This window comes from Leuresthes tenuis, unplaced genomic scaffold (genome assembly GCF_036924035.1).
Source record: "Leuresthes tenuis unplaced genomic scaffold, fLeuTen1.0.hap1 SCAF_56, whole genome shotgun sequence".
NCBI lineage: Eukaryota > Metazoa > Chordata > Actinopteri > Atheriniformes > Atherinopsidae > Leuresthes > Leuresthes tenuis.
The window spans coordinates 189,533-203,074 of record NW_027325410.1 but is presented as its reverse complement, the minus strand read 5'-3'; the positions used below and the strand labels follow the sequence as shown (position 1 = coordinate 203,074).

At 42.0% G+C, this 13,542-nt stretch overlaps 2 pseudogenes; both read right to left on the bottom strand.

Moving 5' to 3' along the window:
- Positions 1-606: 606 nt before the first annotated feature.
- Positions 607-783, bottom strand: LOC140285765 (U2 spliceosomal RNA; annotated as a pseudogene).
- A 12,188-nt stretch (positions 784-12,971) lies between these two features.
- LOC140285758 (U2 spliceosomal RNA) lies at positions 12,972-13,148 on the bottom strand (annotated as a pseudogene).
- Between the last annotated feature and the right edge of the window lie 394 nt (positions 13,149-13,542).

Sequence of the window (13,542 nt, the reverse complement as noted above, 5' to 3'; positions counted from 1 at the left end):
GTCGCAGCCAAACACCCTGTTTCGATCATGTATGGTTGGACATTCGCACCTTTTCTCACCCGCTTTTTGCAAACTATGGTCGGCCATTCACAGCTTCCTCTCCACCATACTTGTATGGTGGGATATTCACACCCACTTGCATCCGAAGACCTCCGCCCCCACTTTTGTTGATATTTAGTCGGTCATTCGCACCTTACCCGCTTTTGGCAAACTATGGCCTTCTTGCAGCCAAAAACCTCTGATCTCGCTTTTGATGATGTAAGGTTGGGCATTCAGACCTTGCTTCACCTGCTTTTCACCAAATATAGTCGGACATTCACACCTTCTTGCAGCCGAACACTTCCGCTCCACCTTTTAGTTTTCTATGGGGCATTCACACCTTTATTTTCACCGCATTTTATAAAAACACCACAGGAACACCGTATTGAGGCTTTGTTCTGACCGCTCATTCGGTGTCGCGTTTCTTTCAAGCATTTCTCCTGGTTAGCCCGCACTCGGCTCGCTCCCAGAGCCGTGTTAAAGTCTACTTTGCATTCACTCTCTTTTCTCAGCAGACTAAAAGAAACTTCCATCCTGCACCGCTGTTAGCTTTTTCACAAGAGCAGAGGAGAGCGCACCGTTCCCAGCGGCACTGCAGCACCGGGTCGATGCTTGGAGTGAACGGAGCAAGCTCCTTTTTCAACTCCTATTGATAAAAATCCATTTAATATGTAGTCCTTGCATAGACATATCACATATTAAACTGATAAGTACAGATGGATTATGTGCAATTAGTAAAGAGAGTAGAGGACGATCTCTCTCGTTGGAAGTCCTTACCTATATCACTTATGGGGAGAGTTACAACCATTAAAATGATGATACTACCAAAAGTTAACTATTTGTTCTCAATGATCCCCATAAAACCATCTGCTACTTGGTTTAAGTCACTAGATTCATGCATCTCCAAATTTCTGTGGAAAAACAAACCACCACGTATTAGTTTAAAAACCCTACAGAAGACCAAGGACAGTGGTGGATTAGATTTACCTCATTTTCAGCACTATTCCTTAGCCAATAGGTTACAATATATATAAAAATGGTTTAAACCTTGTTGTTGTCACAGTTCCCAGAGACGTTGTAATCGTTGAGGATTCTATATTCACCCCCTCATTAGAGGCACGTGTTGCAGATTGATGACACTGAATCTTCTTCTCTGTTCATTGCTGGCATCATTCCCAGCATCGTAAGTGTTCGTGGCATTGTTAGCCTCTTCTTCTGGATCTTGATATCGAGCATCCTTTTGTATTTCTGGTTTGTAAGTCCTCTCTCTTCGTTCACCGGAGTCTTCGTCTCTTTGTCCTTGAGTTTGGTAATTTTTTCTTCTTTTGATGCCTTGACACAGTGTGACAGGTGATACCACATGGGAGATCCTTTAACTTGGACTGCTGTCCCTGTGCTGCGAAATGGCTGTGCTGCTCAAATGGTCTCTCCTTCATCATATACACAGTTATTTATACATCACCTTCCACCATGAAGCGTTGTCCCTTTTTGTTTCTCTCTTTGTTCTTAAAATGCTGTTATAAATGTCTAAACCAATCCATTAAACTAGATCATTTTGGCAGTAAAGCGATCTACAATGTGCTTGGTCGCAAAGCTGCTCATCTGTGGTAAACAGCTCTTCAGAAAGGCATTCTTCAATTGATTTCACTCATTTTATGTAATAATTTTGTGATTTCCTACAAAACTACACTTCTTCTCCCATCTGTCTGAGTATTTAATATTGTCTGGGTCCCGTTAAAACATGTATTTTTCCCATCTAATTCCTTGTTTGCTTTAAAACAAGTATTCCCCATTTTCTATCCCTTCAGTAGCCAACCAGTTTGTATGGAGTACACTGGAGCAACTTGACTGATCAGTAAAACACTGCTTTTGTTGTCAACGCAAGGCTTCCCCCGTCGGTTGTTTCACTGAGACACTACTGAGTAACTACAACTCAACACAGTTTATACACATAACATTCATATACATACTAACAAACAAACAAACAATAATTTATTGCAATTTTCTCATCTCTGTTTGAACGTACACCCAGGTAAATATTCCTGTAGTCTTCTCATACCGACTATGGACCCATTCATTGTTTAACTTCACTGTTTTGCAAATCCTAATTGAATATTACACATTGACATTGAACTTTACTGGATAAGCAGGTCTTCATTGCATTCAGCAGCCTATATGTGAGCATTTATGTGTAAGCTGTTCTTCTTTGCATTTATCAGCAGCAAGCAATTCTTCACTGCACATGCATATGTAAATAGTAAAACAATTCCAATGTGTTAGCGAAACCTTCTATATCACAGTGGTTTCTAAGGTCTATTTTAAGTTCTTTGCCATCAGTGAGATGACATTGTTTACAAAGTGTGTCAAATTATCACTGAAGATCTTTTCAGGAATTTCAAATCTAGAAATGAGTTATTTTACGCGTGATTTTGCTACTGAGAGTGCATCTGCTTGTGCACATGGAAATATTTCAGACCATTTGGTAAAAACCTCTGTTGTCACTGAGCAGAATCGTTTCCCTTAACATTAATTTAGTTCAATGAAATCTACAAAATAATGAAATAATGAAATCCAAACAAATATGTTGAAAAAGATACACTGGCTTAGGGAATTATCTTCGTTTTGGTCTTAGATTGCCCTGTGGAATGTATTTTGCACATATTTGACCTGCTAGACAAAACTTTATTCATTTATTTATTCTAAAAAAATGTTTTTAATAATTAGTAAAACCATATGCTGTAAAAACCTGGTTCATTATTGCTTCCATCCCTCCTGTTGAGACATGACATGGTCCGTGGCTCAATACTGCAGCATATTTAAACAAATTCTTTGGCAGTATGGTTTTCCTTCCGGTCATTCATACGAGTCTATTGTAGATGGCAATTGAATAACATCTAATAATGCTAAAATATTTGTAGTTTATACATTTAGCTGTGGATGTCAACATACCTGTTTTTCCAATGCTGTGTTAACACATGTACAGTTGAGAAGGCATACTGACTGTCAGTGTAAACGTTAACAACCTTTTTGTTATTTAATTTACAAGCTTCAGTTAAAGCTACCAATTCGACTGCTTGAACAGAGTAATTTTTTGGTAGTGGTTGTTTTAAGAAAACTTCAGTTTCTGTTTGGCATTTGTGCCATCAGGGTTTTTTTCCTTGATCTGTTGAATAAATATAGTTATTTCTGCATTTTCATAATGTATATCAGTTAAGTCTGGCCTGGGTAAAACACTGATGGTTATTTCTGACATGCAATCATGAGGCTTTCCATCTGTGGGGTAGGTAGCAGTGTGGATGGATTAAGTGTAGCACATCTCTCGACAACAAGGTGTGGCTGTGAAAGAAGAACTGTTATGTAGGAGAGATGTCTGGTAAAGATATTTTGTTAAGTAACCATATCACAGCCACTGCATGAGGTACCTTAAGTGTTAATGGGTGAAATAACACCATTGTTGTTGATGCCTGCACTGCCAATGGCTTCTGGCCATTGATTCAAAAGTACGATCTCGTCCCTTTTTCCCCTTTCAGTGGACACTGGCCCCTAATTACCGCAATTCAGCAGGGGGTCTTTCATTAGGAGTACTGGACTCCCCCGTGCACGGTTTCAGCTCCGACCCTGGACAGCGGAAAAAACGTTGAGATCTGGTTTGAGGACCCAATTGTTGAGAAAAGTCTCTCAATGAGACTCAGAGTTGCTGGAGTCAGTTAATGCAAAGGTTTAATCTTGCAGCAAGTTCAAGAATGTGTGTGTGTATGGGTGTATGTGTGCGAACGTGTGTGAGTTTGTGTGTGTGAGAGTTTAAAGAACCTGTAATCCACAGGCAGGCCTTAACTAGTATGGCACGGGTCCAGCCTGTCTCATCTTTTTTGGAAGGTCCAGCGCTCGGCCGTAACCCTTCTGTCTGTTTGGACTCTCACATACATTCGGTTAATCATAGAAAAACGAGAACAAAACTTTTTAGCCCCTTAAATTCATAAAACAGACATGGTGCAGTTATTTCCATTCTAGAAAATAAGAGTAATCACCACCATTCCTATAAATTCTGGATATTCTAACAATCTGAATCTTTTTTAAATGTTCGATGAAGCCCTTTGCTGTTCTGTTTAGAGACTCAGCTGATCATAAACCAAGTTTTGCTCTTGAACCAAGCTTCTAAACTCTTCACCTTTTTCATTTCTCAGTTAGTATTCACTTTAAAACTGATTAAAAGAAAAATTAAATGAATGCCTATCAACAAATGTGGGATCTAAACTCTAGTGCTTCCTCTAAAATAATTTCCTTTCTCAATTCAGAAATGTGTGTGTGTAAGTCACAACACCCGTGACACCAAAACGGCTTTCTTTTCTCTCTTTTCTCTACACTCTGCACTGTGAGCACACACAACAAATCAGAAAGGCTTTTTTCTCTCTTTTCTACATTATGGACTGTGGGGACACAAAACCGCTCTCTCTTTTTTTTTTTTTTGATTGTGTGCCAGGGCGTTGTCTCACGTATTAGATTATGCTTAAGATACGAATGAGTTTATCAGTCACATCAGAATCCATACATACTGATCCTCCCGTAATAAAATGGTCGGATCTTATCAAACACACTTTGTTTCTTGTGACAAGTCAGCGAAACAGCGTATACACGTCAAGACACTGAATCAAGTTTGCCACAAGAACTCATAAGTTTGGCAGTATTGCTCTGCCGTCAGCAATCATACACCCATTTTATTTTCATGAGACATGTGCAGGCACCTGTTCATCTACTGTTCTATCACTATGAATTAGTTTATCTATTATCAATAAGGATACTTCTACAACTACTATCAAAGTATGTCCGGACTTCTTATGTTGTCAGTTGCTATATATGAATAAGTGGGTTGCTACTGAAAAGCATTAAGCATGTCACACAGCCCAAACATGTAACATTCAACAGGACACTTACGCAACACATTCAAATCAAACAGTCAGACAACATACAAGAACCTATACCCCAGCCGGCATTGCTCCCTGCCTATTTTCCTACAACTCACTATGTGTGCGCACACCTTTATTCACAAACTCTTCAACTTATACTCTTTTACCGAAGCTGCTACAGCTCGATTGGACAAATACCCTTAGATCCTATTTCGGTGAATTTGACATCTGCCTTGCATGTAACAGATTAGCGGTTTAGCAGTTTTAATTTAGTTTGAGTGAAGGAATTCATTTTATAGCAAAATCCGAAATCGTGAAGAACTCATGGAAGTAAGCTTATTCTCGGATTCCTGAATCTTTAGATTTGCTCTTTGTTTTACTGCAAAGTACAACGTTGAGCAGCATTTAGTCGGTGCGAATGACCGACTAAATATCAACAAAAGTGGGGGCGGAGGTGTTTGGCTGCGACAAGGTGTGAATGTCCACCCATAATTAATGAAAAGCGGGCAACAAGTAGGTTCGAATGCCCAACCATACATCATCAAAAGAAGAAGTGGATGTGTTCGGCTACAAGAAGGTTTGAATGTCCGAGCATAGTTTGTAAAAAGCGGGTAAGAAAAGGTTCGAATGCCTGAACATACATCATCAAAAGCAGGACTGGATGTGTTCGGCTACAAGAAGGTTTGAATGTCCGACCATAGTTGGTAAAAAGTGGGTATGAAAAGGTTCGAATGCCCAAAATCGGCTGAAAAAAACTGTGTTCGGCTGCAAAAAGGTGTGAATGTTTGACTAAAGTTTGTAAGACAAGGTTCGAATGCCTGACAATGTATGGTCAAAAGCGGGAGCGGAGGTATTCAGCTGCAAGAAGGTCTAAATGTCCATCATTAATTGCTAGAAAACATGAAAGAAAATTTTCGAAAATCAATCTGCATATGATCATAAGTGGGAGAGGAGGTGTTCAGCTGCAAGAAGGTGTGAATGTCCTACCATAATTGCTGAAAAATGTGTTAGAAACGGTAGGAATGCCGGACCATACATCATCAAAAGCTAGAGAGGTGGTGTTCGGCTGCAAGTAGGTGTGAATGTCTGACTAAAGTTCAAATATATTAACAAAAGCGGGAGGAGAGGTCTTCGGATGAGTGGTTGAGAATTTCCAACCATAATCTATAAAATGCGGTGAAAAAAAAGGTGTGATAGAAACCTAAAAGGTGGAGCGGAAGTGTTCGGCTGCAAGAAGGTGTGAATGTCCGTCTATAGTTGGTGAAAAGCAGGAAAAGCAAGGTCTGAATGCCCAATCTTACATCATCAAAAGCGAGATCAGAGGTGTTTGGCGGCAAGAAAACGGGTAAGGTGTGAATGACCGACTAAATATCAACAAAAGTGGGGGCGGAGGTCTTCGGATGCAAGTGGGTGTGAATATCCCACCATACAAGTATGGTGGAGAGGAAGCTGTGAATGTCCGACCATGGTTTGTAAAACGCGGGTAAGACAAGGTGCGAATGTCCGACAATGTATGATCAAAAGAGGGAGCGGAGGTGTTCGGCTGCAAGGTCTGAATTTCCAACCATAATTTGTAAACACCGTTGAAGAAAAGCCTCGAAAGCCCGACTATACACCATCAAAAGCGGGAGCAGAGGTGTTCAGCTGCAAGAAGGTCTGAATGTCCACCAATAATTACTGAAAAATGGGTAAGAAAAGGTGTGAATGCCCAACTATACATCATCAAAAGCAGAAGTGGATGTGTTCGGCCACAAGAAGGTTTGAATGTCCGACCATAGTTTGTAAAAGGCGGGTAAGAAAAGGTTTGAATGCCCGAACATACACAATCAAAAGAGGGAGCGGAGGTGTTTCGCTGCAAGAAGGTGTGAATGTCCGAGCATAGTTTGTAAAAAGTGGGTAAGAAAAGGTTCGAATGCCCGAACATACACCATCAAAAGAGGGAGCGGAGGTGTTCCGCTGTAAGAAGGTGTGAATGTCCAACCATAGTTGGTAAAAAGCGGGGAAGAAAAGGTTAAAATACCCGACTCTACACAATCAATAGCGGGAGCGGAGTTGTTCGGCTAAAAGAAGGTGTGAAAGTCCGACCATGGTTTGTAAAAAGCGGGTAAGAAAAGGTTCGAATGCAAAAATATACACCATCAAAAGCGGAAGCCGAGGTGTTCGGCTGCAAGTAGGTCTGAATGTCCACCCATAATTAATGAAAAGCGGGCAACAAGTAGGTTCGAATGCCCAACCATACATCAACAAAAGCAGGAGTGGATGTGTTTGGCTACAAGAAGGTTTGAATGTCCGAGCATTGTTTGTAGAAAGCGGGTAAGAAAAGGTGCGAATGCCCGACAATGTATGATCAAAAGAGGGAGTGGAGGTTTTCGGCTACAAGAAGGTTTGAATGTCCAACCATAGTTTGTAAAAAGCGGGTAAGAAAAGGTGCGAATGCCCGAAAATACACCATCAAAAGAGGGAGCGGAGGTGTTCCGCTGTAAGATGGTGCGAATGTCCGACCATAGTTGGTAAAAAGCGGGTAAGAAAAGGTTCGAATGCCTGAATATATACCATCAAAAGCGGAAATGGAGGTGTTCGGCTGCAAGAAGGTGTGAACGTCCGACAAAAGTTTGTAAAAAGCAGTTAAGAAAAGGTTAGAATATCCAACCAAACATAATCAAAAGTGGGAGCAGAGCTGTTCGACTGCAAATAGGTGTGAATGTCCACCCATAATTCCTGAAAAATGGGTAAGAAAAGGTGCGAATGCCCAACCATACATCATCAAAAGAAGAAGTGGATGTGTTCTGCTACAAGAAGGTTTGAATGTCCGACCATAGTTTGTAAAAAGTGGGTAAGAAAAAGTTCGAATGCCCGAACATACACCATCAAAAGAGGGAGCGGAGGTGTTCCGCTGTAAGACGGTGTGAAAGTCCGACCATAATTGGTAAAAAGCGGGTAAGAAAAGGTTAAAATACCCGACTGTACACAATCAATAGCAGGAGCGGAGTTGTTCGGCTACAAGAAGGTGTGAAAGTCCGACCATGGTTTGTAAAACGCGGGTAAGACAAGGTGCGAATGCCCGACAATGTATGATCAAAAGAGGGAGCGGAGGTGTTCGGCTGCAAGGTCTGAATTTCCAACCATAATTTGTAAACACCGTTGAAGAAAAGCCTCGAAAGCCCGACTATACACCATCAAAAGCGGGAGCAGAGGGGTTCAGCTGCAAGAAGGTCTGAATGTCCACCAATAATTACTGAAAAATGGGTAAGAAAAGGTGTGAATGCCCAACTATACATCATCAAAAGCAGAAGTGGATGTGTTCGGCCACAAGAAGGTTTGAATGTCCGACCATAGTTTGTAAAAAGCGGGTAAGAAAAGGTTCGAATGCCCGAACATACACAATCAAAAGAGGGAGCGGAGGGGTTTCGCTGCAAGAAGGTGTGAATGTCCGAGCATAGTTTGTAAAAAGTGGGTAAGAAAAGGTTCGAATGCCAAAATATACACCATCAAAAACGGAAGCCGAGGTGTTCGGCTGCAAGTAGGTGTGAATGTCAGATCATAATTTGCAAAAAGCTGATGAGAAAGGTGTGAATGACCGACAATAATTACTGAAAAATGTGTTAGAAAAGGTAAGAATGCCGGACTATTCATCATCAAAAGCAGAGAAGAGGTGTTCGGATGCAAGAAGCTGTGAATGTCCAGCCATAATTACTCAAAAACGGGTAAGAAAAGGTAGTATTGCCAGACCATAAATGATCAAAACAGCGAGCGGAGGTGTTCCGCTGTAAGAAGGTGTGAATGTCCGACCATAATTGGTAAAAAGCGGGTAAGAAAAGGTTAAAATACCCGACTGTACACAATCAATAGCGGGAGCGGAGTTGTTTGGCTACTAAAAGGTGTGAAAGTCCGACCATACATCCTCAAAAGCAGAACTGGATGTGTTCGGATACAAGAAGGTTTGAATGTCCGACCATAGTTTGTAAAAAGCGGGTAAGAAAAGGTTCGAATGCCCAAACATACACCATCAAAAGAGGGAGCGGAGGTGTTCCGCCATAAGAAGGTGTGAATGTCCGACCGTAGTTGGTAAAAAGTGGGTAAGAAAAGGTTAAAATACCCGACTGCACACAATCAATAGCGGGAGCGAATGTGTTCGGCTACAAGAAGGTGTGAAAGTCCGACCATGTATTGTAAAAAGCGGGTAAGAAAAGGTGCGAATGCCCGACAATGTATGATCAAAAGAGGGAGCGGAGGTTTTCGGCTAAAAGAAGGTCTGAATGTCCAACCATAATTTGTAAAAACCGGGGAAGAAAAGGCTCGGAAGCCCGACTATACACCATCAAAAGCGGGAGTGGAGGTGTTCAGCTGCAAGAAGGTCATTCGCACCTTTTCTTACCCGCTTTTTACAAACCATGGTCGGACTTTCACACCTTTTAGTAGCCAAACAACTCCGCTCCCGCTATTGATTGTGTACAGTCAGGTATTTTAACCTTTTCTTACCCGCTTTTTACCAATTTTGGTGGGACATTCACACCTTCTTACAGCGGAACACCTCCGCTCCCTGTTTTGATCATTTATGGTCTGGCAATACTACCTTTTCTTACCCGTTTTTGAGTTATTATGGCTGGACATTCACAGCTTCTTGCAGCCGAACACCTCTTCTCCGGCTTTTGATGATGAATGGTCCGGCATTCTTACCTTTTCTAACACATTTTTCAGCAATTATTGTCGGTCATTCACACCTTTCTCATCAGCTTTTTACAAATTATGATCTGACATTCACACCTACTTGCAGCCGAACACCTCGGCTTCCGCTTTTGATGGTGTATATTTTGGCATTCGAACCTTTTCTTACCCGCTTTTTACAAACCATGGTCGGACTTTCATACCTTCTTTTAGCCGAACAACTCCGCTCCCGCTATTGATTGTGTAGAGTTGGGTATTTTAGCCTTTTCTTACCCGCTTTTTACCAACTATGGTCGGACATTCACACCTTCTTACAGCGGAACACCTCCGCTCCCTCTTTTGATGGTGTATGTTCTGGCATTCGAACCTTTTCTTACCCACTTTTTACAAACTATGCTCGGACATTTACACCTTCTTGCAGTGAAACACCTCCGCTCCCTCTTTTGATTGTGTATGTTCGGGCATTCGAACCTTTTCTTACCTGCCTTTTACAAACTATGGTCGGACATTTAAACCTTCTTGTGGCCGAACACATCCACTTCTGCTTGTGATGATGTATAGTTGGGCATTCACACCTTTTCTTACCCATTTTTCAGTAATTATTGGTGGACATTCAGACCTTCTTGCAGCTGAACACCTCCGCTCCCGCTTTTGATGGTGTATAGTCGGGCTTTCGAGCCTTTTCTTCAACGGTGTTTACAAATTATGGTTGGAAATTCAGACCTTGCAGCCGAACAACTCCGCTCCCTCTTTTGATCATACATTGTCGGGCATTCGCACCTTGTCTTACCCGCTTTTTACAAACCATGGTCTGACTTTCACACCTTCTTGTAGCCGAACAACTCCGCTCCCGCTATTGATTGTGTACAGTCCGGTTTTTTAACCTTTTCTTACCCGCTTTTTACCAACTATGGTCGGACATTCGCAGCATCTTACAGCGGAACACCTCCGCTCCCTCTTTTGATGGTGTATGTTCGGGCATTCGAACTTTTTCTTACCCGCTTTTTACAAACTATGGTTGGACATTCAAACCTTCTTGTAGCAGAACGCATCCACTTCTTCTTTTGATGATGTATGGTTGGGCATGCGCACCTTTTCTTACCCATTTTTCAGGAATTATGGGTGGATATTCACACCTACTTGCAGTCGAACAGCTCTGCTCCCACTTTTGATTATGTTTGGTTGGATATTCGAACCTTTTCTTAACTGCTTTTTACAAACTTTGGTCGGACGTTCACACCTTCTTGCAGCCGAACACCTCCGCTTCCGCTTTTGATGGTATATATTCGGGCATTCGAACCTTTTCTTACCCACTTTTTACCAACTATGGTCGGACATTCACACCGTCTTTCAAGTGTAACACCTCCACTCCCTCTTTTGATGGTGTATGTTCGGGCATTCGCACCTTTTCTTACCCGCTTTTTACAAACTATGGTCGTACATTCAAACCTTCTTGTAGCCGAAAACCTCCACTCCCTCTTTTGATCATACTTTGTCGGGCATTCGCACCTTTTCTTACCCGCTTTTTACAAACTATGCTCGGACATTCAAACCTTCTTGTAGCCAAACACATCTACTCCTGCTTTTGTTGATGTATGGTTGGGCATTCGAACCTACTTGTTGCCCGCTTTTCATTAATTATGGGTGGACATTCACACCTTGTCACAGCCAAACACCTCCGCTCCCTGTTTTGATCATGTATGGTTGGACATTCGCACCTTTTCTCACCCGCTTTTTGCAAACTATGGTCGGCCATTCACAGCTTCCTCTCCACCATACTTGTATGGTGAGATATTCACACCCACTTGCATCCGAAGATCTCCGCCCCCACTTTTGTTGATATTTAGTTGGTCATTCACACCTTACCCGTTTTCTTGCCGCCAAACACCTCTGATCTCGCTTTTGATGATGTAAGATTGGGCATTCAGACCTTGCTTTTCCTGCTTTTCACCAACTATAGATGGACATTCACACCTTCTTGCAGCCGAACACTTCCGCTCCACCTTTTAGGTTTCTATCACACCTTTTATTTCACCGCATTTTATAGATTATGGTTGGAAATTCTCAACCACTCATCCGAAGACCTCTCCTCCCGCTTTTGTTAATATATTTGAACTTTAGTCAGACATTCACACCTACTTGTAGCCGAACACCACCTCTCTAGCTTTTGATGAGGTATGGTCCGGGATTCTTACCGTTTCTAACACATTTTTCAGCAATTATGGTAGGATATTCACACCTTCTTGCAGCTGAACACCTCCTCTCCCACTTATGATCATGTGCGGATTGATTTTCGAAAATTTTCTTTCATGTTTTCTAGCAATTAATTATGGACATTTAGACCTTCTTGCAGCTGAACACCTCCGCTCCCGCTTTTGATCATACATTGTCAGGCATTCGCACCTTGTCTTACCCGCTTTTTACAAACTTTAGTCGAACATTCACACCTTTTTGCAGCCGAACACAGTTTTTTGCAGCCGAATTTGGGCATTCGCACCTTTTCATACCCACTTTTTACCAACTATGGTCGGATATTCACACCGTCTTAAAGCGGAACACCTCCGCTCCCTCTTTTGATGGTGTATGTTCGGGCATTCGAACCTTTTCTTACCCGCTTTTTACAAACTATGCTCGGACATTCAAACCTTCTTGTAGCCGAACACATCCACTCCTGCTTTTGATGATGTATGGTATGGCATTCGAACCTACTTGTTGCCCGCTTTTCATTAATTATGGGTGGACATTCACACCTTGTCGCAGCCAAACACCCTGTTTTGATCATGTATGGTTGGACATTCGCACCTTTTCTCACCCGCTTTTTGCAAACTATGGTCGGCCATTCACAGCTTCCTCTCCACCATACTTGTATGGTGGGATATTCACACCCACTTGCATCCGAAGACCTCCGCCCCCACTTTTGTTGATATTTAGTCGGTCATTCGCACCTTACCCGCTTTTGGCAAACTATGGCCTTCTTGCAGCCAAAAACCTCTGATCTCGCTTTTGATGATGTAAGGTTGGGCATTCAGACCTTGCTTCACCTGCTTTTCACCAAATATAGTCGGACATTCACACCTTCTTGCAGCCGAACACTTCCTTCCGCTCCACCTTTTAGTTTTCTATGGGGCATTCACACCTTTATTTTCACCGCATTTTATAAAAACACCACAGGAACACCGTATTGAGGCTTTGTTCTGACCGCTCATTCGGTGTCGCGTTTCTTTCAAGCATTTCTCCTGGTTAGCCCGCACTCGGCTCGCTCCCAGAGCCGTGTTAAAGTCTACTTCGCATTCACTCTCTTTTCTCAGCAGACTAAAAGAAACTTCCATCCTGCACCGCTGTTAGCTTTTTCACAAGAGCAGAGGAGAGCGCACCGTTCCCAGCGGCACTGCAGTACCGGGTCGATGCTTGGAGTGAACGGAGCAAGCTCCTTTTTCAACTCCTATTGATAAAAATCCATTTAATATGTAGTCCTTGCATAGACATATCACATATTAAACTGATAAGTACAGATGGATTATGTGCAATTAGTAAAGAGAGTAGAGGACGATCTCTCTCGTTGGAAGTCCTTACCTATATCACTTATGGGGAGAGTTACAACCATTAAAATGATGATACTACCAAAAGTTAACTATTTGTTCTCAATGATCCCCATAAAACTATCTGCTACTTGGTTTAAGTCACTAGATTCATGCATCTCCAAATTTCTGTGGAAAAACAAACCACCACGTATTAGTTTAAAAACCCTACAGAAGACCAAGGACAGTGGTGGATTAGATTTACCTAATTTTCAGCACTATTCCTTAGCCAATAGGTTACAATATATATCAAAATGGTTTAAACCTTGTTGTTGTCACAGTTCCCAGAGACGTTGTAATCGTTGAGGATTCTATATTCACCCCCTCATTAGAGGCACGTGTTGCAGATTGATGAC